Source organism: Saccopteryx leptura, chromosome 3 (genome assembly GCF_036850995.1).
Source record: "Saccopteryx leptura isolate mSacLep1 chromosome 3, mSacLep1_pri_phased_curated, whole genome shotgun sequence".
Taxonomy (NCBI): Eukaryota; Metazoa; Chordata; class Mammalia; order Chiroptera; family Emballonuridae; genus Saccopteryx; species Saccopteryx leptura.
This window is the reverse complement of record NC_089505.1, coordinates 43,254,979-43,268,857: the sequence shown is the minus strand read 5'-3', so window position 1 is coordinate 43,268,857 and position 13,879 is coordinate 43,254,979. Positions and strand designations below refer to the sequence as shown.

The window sequence follows — 13,879 nt, the reverse complement described above, 5'->3', positions numbered from 1 at the left end:
AGAAGTTACATTTCCAACTAAGATCATATTTCTTTTACTTTTGATTGCCTAGAAACTGCTTTTTTCTATTGTGAGAGATCTCTGATAGAAACAGATGACAACTTTCTTCTGCTCTTTCATTGACAAACAATGTTTGATCTTGAAACTTCTCATGCTCTGATCCTAACTCCTTTTACATTGATCAGTGATTCCTGGGGTATTACATAGGTGAGATCACCACTTTTGACAAAAGTTTCTGGGTTAGTACTATAAATCCTTAAATTGTTGTTATTAAGTGGAGCTCAAAAAGACCATAAACATAGTGGGATTCTGATACTAACAGTGAATGATGTGTCACAGATGGTTTCTTCTTCATTTGACTGGTCTTGGCCTCCTCTTGGCATGCTGGCTTTTGCTTAGAAAGCTATCTGGCAATTTTCGATTATCCTAGACTAGCCTTGCAATTTTTTTTTTTCCCCGTGTATAGGGCATCATGTCACAGGAAGGTCACAGTGTTTGGCCACCTGTGAGTAGTAAACCCAAGTTCCTGTTGGATGTGTTGTAAACAGAGGAGCCATGCTTCAGGTGCCCTGCTCTGATCACATCCTAGCCTTGCAATTTTTTAAACAATGAGAGTAACAGTAGTATCCCTTAATACTACAATAATGTCTGTATCTTTTTAGTACATCGATTCAATGGATACCTATTTTGAACATATGCTATAAATGGGTGTCTTTTCAAAATTAAGAAGTACACTTGGGGTTGAAGAATGCAGTAATATGAGAACTAATATTTTGACTTTCTAGTGTGTGTGTAACTATCTTCAAGAAACTTTGACATATACACCTACACTATCCTTTACAATAGCACAGAAAAGTAAATGTTCTCTCTGCTGAGACTTTAATGACAATGAAAATTTCAAAAATTTTAATAAGTTTCAGAGGCATGATTCCAATCCAGATGTGTGCATCTCTAACATCCTTCACTTTTGACCACCCTGCAGTGCCCAGAGAATAGCACAGAGATTCAGACTTGGGGATATCCAGGAAGGTTTATAAGAAAGTAACATTTTATTTGGTCTTGAAGTATTTTCAGTGAAGGAGCGTGATGGCCAAAGATCTGGAAGCAAGAAGCCCTGTGGGGTGTTTTGAAATGGCAAACATCTTTATGTGTACAGAGGCATATAGTGAGGACTCGGCTCAGAGCAATCCTCGACTATCTATTGTGACAGGAACTTGCAACATTTCTCTGTAGGTGATGCTGTCAAACAACATAAGAATCATGAAGATGGGTTGGTTTGATGTGAGATGTGTCCTTCAAACCATTAGCATTGATTATTCTCTTTCCTGGGCTCAAGGGTTTTGAAATCAAGGAGAAAAACCACATAAATTCTCTTTGTAGTTCAACAGCATTAATAAATTGCCTGAAGGCAGATGTCTTATGGTAAATGAAAAATGAAGACACTGATCTTAATTTATCAGAAAAAGCATTTTTTTTTTTTTTTGGTAGCAGTACATTCTAAGAATTTTTACGAATGATTCAAGAGACTCATTTTGTCAATTTGAATTGGTGAAAATTCTATTGATATAATTTTATTTTAGTCAAAGTCTAAAATTTCTTCTTCTAGTTTTTTGGGGTGAGGGGATTCAGTACTACTTCATAGACATTTTTTTTAAAGTAAGTTCTATTTAACTTATTTATAGGTCTATTTTAAATAGCTTTTTTCATTTTTAACACAAAAAGTATTTGTAAATTTTGTATTGATCTACCACAAATCAAACTTAATTTATATCCATCCTAAATCAAATGTAATTTGTTTTCAAATTAATTGTTTTAACCTTGACATTTTCCAGTATTTATTAATATCTTTTTAAAATGTATTTGTCTATCAATCTAATTTAGGCAATGCCTGTTTGACAGAGTCAACTCTCTTTTCAGCTTTTAGCATAGGAGTACAGAGTTGGTTATGAGATGAGTATACAAAATGAAAAATGGTAGATGACGTATAGTCATGACCTTGCAGTGTTTTGTATAATGAGTGAAAATTTTGGAAAAATACTGTATCAGGAGAAGAAGGGCACTGGTTTTAAAAAATGAATTATATCTCCAGTGTTCTAAATCTGCTGTTACTATATTGAAAAGTAAACTTTCTTTACATTCTTTATGTTTATTCCTAAGTATTTTATTTTTTGTTGTTGCAATTGTGAAGGGGATTATTCTTTTGAGTTCGTTCTCAGTTGTTTCATTGTTGGCATATAGAAAGGCTATTGACTTCTGTATGTGAATTTTGTATCCTGCGACCTTACTGTATTGGTTTATTGTTTCTAGTAGTCTTTTTGTGGATTCTTTGGGGTTTTCGATGTATAGGATCATATCATCTGCAAAAAGTGATACCTTTACTTCTTCTTTTCCGATATGGGTGCTTTTATTTCTTTGTCTTGTCTGACTGCTCTGGCTAGAACCTCTAGTACCACATTAAATAAGAGTGGAGAGAGTAGACAACCCTGTCTTGTTCCTGATTTAAGGGGGAAAGCCTTCAGTTTAGTGCCATTTAATATGATGTTAGCTGATGGTTTATCATATATGGCCTTTATCATGTTGAGATATTTTCCTTCTATACCCATTTTGTTGAGAGTCTTAAACATAAAATTGTGTTGTATTTTATCAAAAGCCTTTTCTGCGTCTATTGATAAGATCATGTGGTTTTTCTTCTTTGTTGTGTTGATATGGTGTATTACGTTAACCGTTTTACGTATGTTGAACCATCCTTGAGATTCTGGGATGAATCCCACTTGATCATGATGTATTATTTTTTTAATATGTTGTTGTATTCGATTTGCTAGTATTTTGTTTAGTATTTTAGCATCTGTATTCATTAGAGATATTGGTCTGTAGTTTTCTTTTTTTGTGCCATCCTTGCCTGGTTTTGGTATGAGGGTTATGTTGGCCTCATAAAATGTGTTTGGAAGTATTGCTTCTTCTTCAATTTTTTGGAAGACTTTGAGTAGAATAGGAACCAAGTCTTCTTTGAATGTTTGATAAAATTCGCTGGTATAGCCATCAGGGCCTGGACTTTTATTTTTGGGGAGGTTTTTAATGGTTTTTTCTATTTCTTCTCTACTGATAGGTCTGTTTAGGCTTTCTGCTTCTTCTTGACTCAGTCTAGGAAGGTTGTATTGTTCTAGGAATTTATCCATTTCTTCTAGGTTGTTGAATTTAGTGGCATAAAGTTTTTCATAGTATTCTACAATAATTCTTTGTATATCTACGGTGTCTGTGGTGATTTCTCCTCTTTCATTTTGGATTTTGTTTATATGAGTTCTTTCTCTTTTTTCCTTGGTTATATAATGAAAATTATAAACCATTGTTAAGAGAAATCAAAAAAGATATAATGAGATGGAAGAATATTCCTTGTTCTTGGTTAGGAAGAATAAATATAATCAAGATGGCCATATTACCCAAAGCAATATACAAATTTAATGCAATTCCCATGAAAATTCCAATGACATTTTTTAAAGAAGTAGAGCAAAAAATCATCAGATTTATATGGACGTATAAAAAACCCCGAATAGCCAAAGCAATCCTAAAGAAAAAGAATGAAGCTGGGGGCATTATAATACCTGACTTCAAACTATATTATAGGGCCACGACAATCAAAACAGCATGGTATTGGCAGAAAAGTAGACACTCAGACCAATGGAACAGAATAGAAAGTCCAGAAATAAAACCACATATATATAGTCAAATAATTTTTGATAAAGGGGCCAAGAACATACAATGGAGAAAAGAAAGCCTCTTCAATAAATGGTGCTAGGAAAACTGGAAAGCCACATGCAAAAGAATGAAACTGGACTACAGTTTGTTCCCCTATACTAAAATTAACTCAAAATGGATCAAAGATTTAAACATAAGACCGGAAACAATAAAGTACATAGAAGAAGACATAGGTACTAAACTCATGGACCTGGGTTTCATAAAAAAGAGCATTTTATGAATTTGACTCCACAGGCAAGAGAAGTGAAGGCAAAATTAATGAATGGGACTACATCAGACTAAGAAGTTTTTGCTCAGCAAGAGAAACTGATAACAAAATAAACAGAAAGCCAACTAAATGGGAAATGATATTTTTAAACAACAGCTCAGATAAGGGCCTAATATCCAAAATATACAAAGAACTCATAAAACTCAACAACAAACAAACAAACAATCCAATAAAAAAATGGGAAGAGGACATGAACAGACACTTCTCCCAGGAAGAAGTACAAATGGCCAAAAGATATATAAAAAGATGCTCATCTTCTTTAGTTATTAGAGAAATGCAAATCAAAACTGCAATGAGATACCACCTTACACCTGTTCGATTAGCTGTTATTAGCAAGACAGGTAATAGCAAATGTTGGAGAGGCTGTGGAGAAAAAGGAACCCTCATACACTGTTGGTGGGAATGTAAAGTAGTACAACCATTATGGAAGAAAGTATGGTGGTTCCTCAAAAAACTGAAAATAGAACTACCTTATGACCCAGCAATCCCTCTACTGGGTATATACCCCAAAAACTCAGAAACATTGATACATAAAGACACATGCAGCCCCATGTTCATTGCAGCATTGTTCACAGTGGCCAGCACATGGAAACAACCAAAAAGCCCGTCAATAGATGACTGGATAAAGAAGATGTGGCACATATACACTATGGAATACTACTCAGCCATAAGAAATGATGACATCGGATCATTTACAGCAAAATGGTGGGATCTTGATAACATTATACAAAGTGAAATAAGTAAATCAGAAAAAAAACAGGAACTGCATTATTACATACGTAGGTGGGACATAAAAGTGAAACTAAGAGACATTGATAAGAGTGTGGTGGTTACGGGGGGAGGGGGAAAAGGGAGAGGGAAAGGGGGAGGGGGAGGGGCACAAAGAAAACTAGATAGAAGGTGACAGAGGACAATCTGACTTTGGGTGATGGGTATGCAACATAGTTGAAAGACAAGATAACCTGGACTTGTTATCTTTGAATATATGTATCCTGATTTATTGATGTCGCCCCATTAAAAAAATAAAATTAAAAAATAAATAAATAAATAAAAAAGAAAAGTAAACTTTCTTTAGCACTTCTGTGGTAATCCACTATATGTATATGGATGATGAATACCCAATAATTACCCACTTAGAGGTGACAAAGTTGTACACACACTGTAAGTTTTGGCAAGGACACAAGACGCATCCATTCAGATTTTACCAATGAAGATGCATATAAAAAAATAGAAAAACACCTAAACTGAAGAAATGTTACAGTAGCAAAATATGACTGATGACTTACTATTTCCATGACATTTTGGTTTATTTATACTTTAACAATATTTGCTAAGTTCTATGTATATGCATTTTAATTCATATTTATATTTAGTTAAGCCCTAGGCCCTGAACCAACTTTATGGAGAATGCAAAAAAGCTCTTTCCGACTCTTCTCATTGTTTTCTTACAGCACACTAAGACAGTATAGGTAATCACTTAAAGCCAGTGAAGTCATATTCTTGCAGAAACCTAGGATATCTTATATTTAATTTGTTTCTGATTGTATTCAGATCTATAACAAATTTTCCTTTCTTATGTTCATCTTGATTTCAAAATGAAGGGATGCTTAGCAGATATGGAGAAGATTAAGAGGACTTTCAAAGAGCATTAGTGTCCATTGAAACAAGTGTGAATATGTATTGTCACTTTCTTTTGAAGCTTTAAAGTCTAAGAAGAGCATAAAGGAAAGAACATAGAAGTTGATTAAGATTTTAAAATATTATGGCACCATTTAATCAGATAAAAGAGGGACCTGAGATGGGAAAGCCACATTTGTGAAGGATAAGGAGGAAAGAGGATAGAATCTAATATTGATATATGTGTATATTATCTCTTTTTGACAATGTGTGGTAATGGTAATGATGATAAGAACAATAATAGTATCATCTAGTACAGTGGTCCCCAACCTTTTTTGAACCACTGACCGGTTTAATGTCAGAAAATATTTTCACAGACTGGCCTTTAGGGTGGGACATAAATGTATCACGTGACCGAGACAAGCATCAAGAATGAGTCTTAGACGGATGTAACAGAGGGAATCTAGTCATTTATTAAAAATAACACATTGAGCCCTGGCCGGTTGGCTCAGCGGTAGAGCGTTGGCCTAGCGTGAGGAGGACCTGGGTTCGATTCCCGGCCAGGGTACACAGGAGAAGCGCCTATTTGCTTCTCCACCCCTCTGCCGCGCCTTCCTCTCTGTCTCTCTCTTCTCCTCCCGCAGCCAAGGCTCCATTGGAGCAAAGATGGCCTGGGCGCTGGGGATGGCTCTGTGGCCTCTGCCTCAGGCTCTAGAGTGGCTCTGGTCGCAACATGGCGACACCCAGGATGGGCAGAGCATCGCCCCCTGGTGGGCAGAGCGTTGCCCCTGGTGGGTGTGCCAGGTGGATCCCGGTCGGGTGCATGCGGAGTCTGACTGTCTCTCCCTGTTTCCAGCTTCAGAAAAATGCAAAAAAAAAAAAAAGAAAAAATAACACATTGCCTGACCAGGCGGTGGCACAGTGGATAGAGCGTCGAACTGGGATGTGGAGGACCCAAGTTTGAGACTGCGAGGTCACCAGCTTGAGGGCGGGCTCATTTGGTTTGAGCAAAAGCTCACCAGCTTGGACCCAAGGTCGCTGCCTCGAGCAAGGGGTTACTAGGTCTGCTGAAGGCCCACGGTCAAAGCACATATGAGAAAGCAATCAATGAACAACTAAGGTGTCGCAACAAAAAACTGATGACTGATGCTTCTCATCTCTCTTCGTTTCCATCTGTCTATCCCTCTCTGTGACTCTCTCTGTTTCTGTAAAAAAATAAAAAATAAACAAAATTAAACATCATTTAGACTTAAATATAAATAAAATGAAAATAATGTAAGTTATTTATTCTTTCTCTGTGGACCGGTACCAAATGGCCCATGGACTGGTACCAGTCCGCAGCCCGGGGGTTGGGGACCACTGATCTAGTGTTTGTTAAGATTTTATTTTATGCTACCATTCTAATGTTTTACATGTATTATTTTAAGTCTTATAATAACTATATAACTACTGTCAGTATCATAATATAAATAGCGCTGCAAACATAGGCACAGATCAATTGAGAACCCTCTAAAGATCATGCAGAAAGTGTGCTGAAGATGTATCTTCTGCCTTTGAAGAAGAAGAATGTGTTTGAATGTTTCTACAGAACTGACAAATCCTCAAAGAGCAAAATTTTGTTTGAAGACTAGTTTCTCTGTTGCTTTCAAGAGAACCATTTACCATTACCTTGGAAAAAACCAACATGCTTTTAATAGCAATAATTTTGTAAGACCCTAGTATTTATGTTAGAATAATTTATAGATGCTATGCCAAGGGGCTCAAAACAGGAGGTGTCAAATTTATTATTTTTTATAAAATGTTGGCTGAACAAGATATCCTTTCTCTCTCACCTTGAGTTGCAATGATCCTCAATGTTTTTTGCTCCATAAGAACTCACCACAAAGTTCTTGTTTAGAGCATCTAAGCATATCACCACACCTTTGGTTTGATTAATGCAGTGTAAGGCAGAAAAAAAAAACTGTGTTGAGATTTCTGTGACCTGATTTCTAATCTGGGCTCTGCTGTTATGATCATGTGCAACTACTTTGCCTCCCTGGGCCTTAGTTTAGTCATCTGTAAAATGAAGGGGTTGATTAGAGATCTCTATGGCCCATCTCCAGCTCTAAAATGCTATGACTCCACAATTCCTCTTCTTAAAATAGAAGCCACTGAAAGATCAAAAAAGGCTTATATTCCACAACTTTCCACCCATTTAAATAAGATTTGAATTGCATTGAAAGTATCAGTTTATTAACATTTTATTTGTAATGTTTTAGTTCTGTCATTTTTAAGGGGAATGAACTGGATGAAGGCTTTTAGTTTATCAACATACATATTAAATGCCTTTTATATGAAAGCCCTTTTCATATTCATTAACAAAACTCATTAAAAATAATCAATTTAATATTCTACTTATTGAGTAGATAAGGTACAACAATAGGTGATAAATTAGGCATCTTCTCTCTCTCTCTCTCTCTCTCTCTTTATATTAAATGAGTGGCAGGGAGGCAGAGAAACAGACTGTTGCATGTGCCCCGACCAGAATCCAGCTAGCAAGTCCACTAGGGGGTGATGCTCTGCCCAACTGGAGCTGTTGCTCAGTTCCAACTGGAGCCATTTTTTAGCACCTGAGGCAGAGGCCATGGAGCCATCTTCAGAGCCTGGAGCCAAATTGCTTGAACCATTCGAGCCATGGCTGCAGGAGGGGAGGAAATAGAGAGAAAGTGAGTGTGAGAGAGAAGGGGCAGGGGTGGAGAAGCAGATAGTTGCTTCTCTTGTGCCCTGACAGGGCATCAAACCAGGGACTTCCACATCCTGGGCCGACACTACTGCTGGGCCAAGCTGGCCAGGGCTAATTAGTCATCTTTGAAGTGAATAATACCTGCCAGTCATTGGGTACCACTTCCATGCCTATTATTTTGCATGCATTGTATGACTGATTCTTAGCAGCATGTTTGCACAGTTGACCTTAGAGAACAAATGAATAAACTGAGATTATAGAGTTTGTAAATGGCAATATTGAAAATAGAACCCTTGTCTGTCTCTAAAGTGTGCTCTTATTATTATAGTATACTAGCTCTCAAAATTATCCAAAAGACACTTTCTCCCTCCCTCTCTACCACCAGGGGCCCTAAGAAACATTGAGGAATTCAGTTTAATTATTGTAATGTACAATTACAGTGTTGTTTTTTTAAAAGCAAGCTTACCAAAACAGCTAAATAAAGGTTATGATCTGAGGAGTTGTGTTTTAGGTTGAAAGAGAGATCAATCAAGGAGAGTCTGTCATTCATATCTAGACAGCTGGCTTCATGAATTCCTCCCACTTGCTTCGGTGTGAGTCCATCTGTGTCTGTGGAGATGACTGTTTTAAATCTGTCATTTTCCAGGTCAACTGTTCTATCACAATTGAAAGGAAGTTGTCTGGCTCCATAATGTGATTTAGCGGAAAGCAGCATGCAATATTCTCTGAGCCACATATGGTTTGAGGGTTGTAGGATGAATATCACTGTGAGATTCTGGGTCCAATGATACTGCAAAAAAATCTGTTTTTCTCAATTTGGTGTGTTTTCAAAGATTAGAACAAGAATATTTGGTTTCCAAGATGGCTATATAAAAGTGATTGACTGATGTTCTCCATCTCAACTCAATCATGCACCAAAAATAAAAAAAGCTCATAAATAAAACAACTTCATAAATTGCAATAGTGGAGAAATTGGTACCTAAAGGGAAGGACTCAATTCACATTTCTTAAATTAGCTCTTAATGTAACTTTAATACTCATGTTTTCTGGTGATATCATTGAGTAGTTTGCTTGAATAAACATCGAAACAAAGCACTCCTCTCTTATTATTCTGATTACATAATTCTTAGAACAATAATAAAATTAAATGCAGTACCCAGTTTTGTTTTGTTTTCCTATTGGAAAACATTCTTTGAACGAGGAACATACTGTTGTAGTTTAGTTTCAAAAAGGAAGCAACCATTTCGTTTAGAACTGTCATAAATCTATGCTAGCTGCATATGATAGTCTTAATTTTGGTCAGAATTGAATTCTTAAGCCTTCTAACCGAGACTACAGCCTTTCGCAGGAGGGGAACAACTTGTGTGGAAGGCCCAGTGGACCAGAGAGGAGTTCCACCAGGCTCCTCTCCGGACCTGAGGACCATTCAGAGAGGGTCTGAAACCTGCGGCTTCCCAGCTGTTAATCCAAATTCGGAGGGACTCGAAATATGGAAGACAGGAGCAAGGTCCGTCGTTTACACATTAAAGCTTTATTGTCTAACTTGGCCAAGCGGCGGGAACTCCGACAGAAATCTGACGGAGAGCGCGCCGGCCCTTTGTTCTACTTAGTTTTTATAGTTTTGTAAGTGGGAAGTACAGAAGCAAAAATTGTAATTAGGAGCCCCTTACCGCTATTGGTTATAGTCATATGTCCTTTAACATAATAGGACCACATTCAATTTGCAAACCATACATCATTTTGGAGAAAACAAAATTTACAAGTCAACACAATGGTAGAAAGATATCTCTTTACATATTAAAAGGCCTTCCTATATTTTCTAGTGTTCATCTGCTATCTCTCTGTCCAGAGTCAGACGTATTAACCACATGCATTTACATAAAAGAGGTAGTTTCCGTGGGGACAAATGCCCGCAAATGGCTCATAGTTATAAGAAAAGGTTTATTTTGGCTTTTCCCTTCCTGCACTTGGCTAGCCATTCACTCCTTTCCCCACAGGTGTGGTGGAATGTCAGGGAATCTATGCTTTCCTTCCCTTTGCATTTACAATACAATGGCAAGAGCCATCCTGGTTAAGCCAATCACACAGTATAGAGACTATTCTCACAATTTCTCTGCACACCTTAACCCAAATTAATAAAATGTTCTCCAAGCCTCCTAAAATATTAATATTAATTCTGTAGCCTTTTGGTACTTTACAACATCTGCAGGTGAAATGGCTCAGTGGCTCCTCACAGCTATGCTCTTGATAGAGTCTTGGGAATAAAAAATACCGCATTTCCTCTGTTGACATTCTGACTTGCTATTTAAGAAATAGTTTTGAACTTTGAATTCTAATCAAACTAGTAAAGCTATCAATAAAAATGTAAGCAATACAGCTTCCTGGTAAATTTCTTATCAAAAAACAAAGCAAAAGCTCTGAAAGCAGATTTATCATCAGCTAGAAAAACACATAAGAGAGTCTGTAAGCAGTGAGCCGAGTTCTCTCCCTCAGCCCTTTGAGGAGTGATTGCCCACAGCTCCCACACATCCTCGCGTTATTGGGCTAAGAGAACAGAATGTGAATCATCCTGCTCACTTAGAGATTAATTACATAAAATGGAGTAGATTGCTGGTTGGGAAATGATACATTTCTTTCAGGCTTTTGCTTTATTTCCTTCAGATCCTTCATATTTGAGCAAATTGCTATTGTGTAAGGTAGATTTAAGGAATTAAGATGATTGAGGTCGCATCATCAGACTACAGACAGGTTTGAGGGCACTCCTTTCTCCTACCTGAGATCTGGATCTGTGGGCGATGCCAGTGCTTTCTCATTACATACCTAGAATGCCTGGTCACATCCCTCTCTGGCTTCCCTTATTCTAATTTCAAGCTTGTACCTTTGAAACACCTCTTAGGCGTTTTAAGTCCTTCATATTCAAAAGATAACCCCAGATATAATTTCACAAGGAAAAGTAGAGTTATCCAGCTCTTTGGCTTTCTGCATCCTGGACCACTTTCATTTGATCCCGGAATGAGCTGTACTTCTGAGCAGGTCCTGCTCTCCTGTCTCCTTCTGGAATCTGCTAGGGCAGCTGCCCCTTTCTGTCTGGGTTCTCTTTCTCTAGTTCCAGCCTCTCTGCATATTGTCTTTCCTCATTATCATGGTCGGATCATTTGTATGTTATCCTCAATGTGCTAAAGCCACATGCTGAGATAAAAGAAAAATAAACGAAAGGAGAGCTCTTTAACTCTAGATCCCCTCTAGCTAGGCCTTATTTCTCTTCTCTTTTTCTAAGCCAAGCAGTTTAATAAATTGCTTGAATTCAGTGGCCCCATTTTATTTATGCTTATTACTTTATTAAAGTATTATGCAGCAAAAGTGCACAGATTTTAAGTATACAGTTTGATAGGTTTTGAATGACATATGCACTCCAATAACCATTACTCCATTCAAGGTATAAAACATTTCCATCACCCCTAAAAGTTTCTTTGTGCCCTTTCTCAGCAAATCTTTGCCCTGGCCTTCTCTTCAATTACTAGTCTGTTTTTGTTTTTGTTTTTTTTAAACTGTAGATTATAAGTGTCTGTCCTATTTTTCTTTCAATTTTTAAAATAACCCCATACTTACAAAATATCTGTAAACAGTACAAAAATTTTCTTGCCTTTGGAAAAACCACTTGAAATTAAATTATCAACCTGTTGCCCCACCTAGTATGAATACTTTGGTGTGTTTTTCCTCCAGCAAAGACATTTTCTAACAGGACCACAGTGCAAACACCAGAATTAGAAAATTAGAATCACAGCCACACTGACATGTCATTTTCAGGATCCATTCAAATTTTACCCGTCTATGTTTGTTATAGCAGAAAGATCAAGTTCGGAATCACACTTGGAATTTAGCTATGTGCCTCTTTCCTCTCCTTTCACCTGGAACTATTCCTCAGTCTTTCCTTGACCTTCTAGATTTTGGCACCTTTCAAAAGGACAGGATAATTATTTTATAAAAGGTTTCTCAATTTGGTTTGTCTGGCGTTTCCTCAGGAGAAGATTCCAGTTAGGCATGGTAGGAACGTCACAGGGGTGATACTGTGTTCTTCTCATTGCATCCTATCAAAGGTCATGGCATTAATATGACCCATTATTGATGATGTTCACATTGATCACTAGATTAAGGTGCTGACTTCTGGCCTTTTCCATTATAAATTATTCTTGTTCTGTTTGTAATTAATGAATACTTGGTGAGGAGGTAATTTGAGTCTGTGTAAATATCCCATTCTTCATCAAACTTTCAGATTAGTATTTCTTATTTCTAGCTGACTGAACTCAGGTTTTCTATGTATTCAATAGATAAAACTATTTTACTATAATTATTTATTTTAATGCTTATATTGGCCAAGACTTGTCCCATGACAGCTCCTTCAGGCTGTATTTGTCTTTTTGACATGTCTTCATCATTCCTTAACACTTTTTGGTATAACAGAACATCCAGACTTGCCTTTCACTGCCCCAGGTCTGGAATCAAACATTTCTCCAAGGAGCCTGATTCCTTTCAGAGGAAAGTTCAATTTAATAAGCAAGTTCTGGTCGTGCTCATGGCTGTCAGTATATTACTGCCTCCAGCTTCCCTCAGTGGACTGAACTAGGGAGTACATGCAAATGTAAACACACATGCACACGTAGCACACATACAAGTACACGTGTGCACATATATGAGTACACACATGCACAGGCATGTACAATCACATGCATAGAGCTATTTGGGTCTATTTGTAGTAAACCAGGAGTTCACACTGAAACTTCCAGTTCCAATCCAACACCACAAGATTTATTTTAGTTTCCTCTTTTTCCATATTTGAAACTCCTGTCTCTGACAGTGGGATAGAGGCTTTCATTTTTATTAACTTGTTGACTCAGTTGACGAATTCTATTTTATTCCTGGCTCATCCTTCTTCCCACATAGAAATCCTCCCAGTGCCACTCACACTCAGCCTGGGTCCTGCTGCCACCGCCACACCCTCCTCACCCCACTAGCGCTCTGACATCCCAATAGAGGCACCCCCCCCCATCTGCATAGACCTTCATCTTACCCTACTTGAGCTCCGTCATTCTATGCTAGATGCTGTCCCGCCTCCCACATGGATGCTCTCTGTACCCTGCTTATGTGCTGACACCTATGCCAGGCCTCTGCCTGGGGGTGGGCTGCTTTACCTTGCCTGGGGACCAAAAATTTATGATAGCCCATCTTCTCCAACCCACCAGCATGGATGTCCTTTCCCCCTTCTTGACCCTCCATACCCTGTCCCTCTCTGTTCCCCTTACCCTACACTGTAGCTGCCTTCTGTCACTTCCCGTATCCCACATGGGCTCTGACACACTGTGCTAGGCCCTGCATCTGTCTTCACCAACCTTAGACTGGTGCCTACCTTGCTTGGCCCAAACATCAGGCTTTTAGATTGATTTGTTCAGAAAAGAAAGAGAAGTATTGTGAACTTAACTGTGCTCCCACATTATTAACAGATTGAAACTATAACTTCTGAT

At 37.8% G+C, this 13,879-nt stretch overlaps 1 non-coding gene across 1 annotated transcript; it reads right to left on the bottom strand.

Moving 5' to 3' along the window:
- Nucleotides 1-458: 458 nt before the first annotated feature.
- On the bottom strand, nucleotides 459-587 carry LOC136401676 (small nucleolar RNA SNORA11). The gene has a single exon (XR_010750690.1). It is a non-coding gene; the product is annotated as a small nucleolar RNA SNORA11 (small nucleolar RNA).
- Nucleotides 588-13,879: the final 13,292 nt, after the last annotated feature.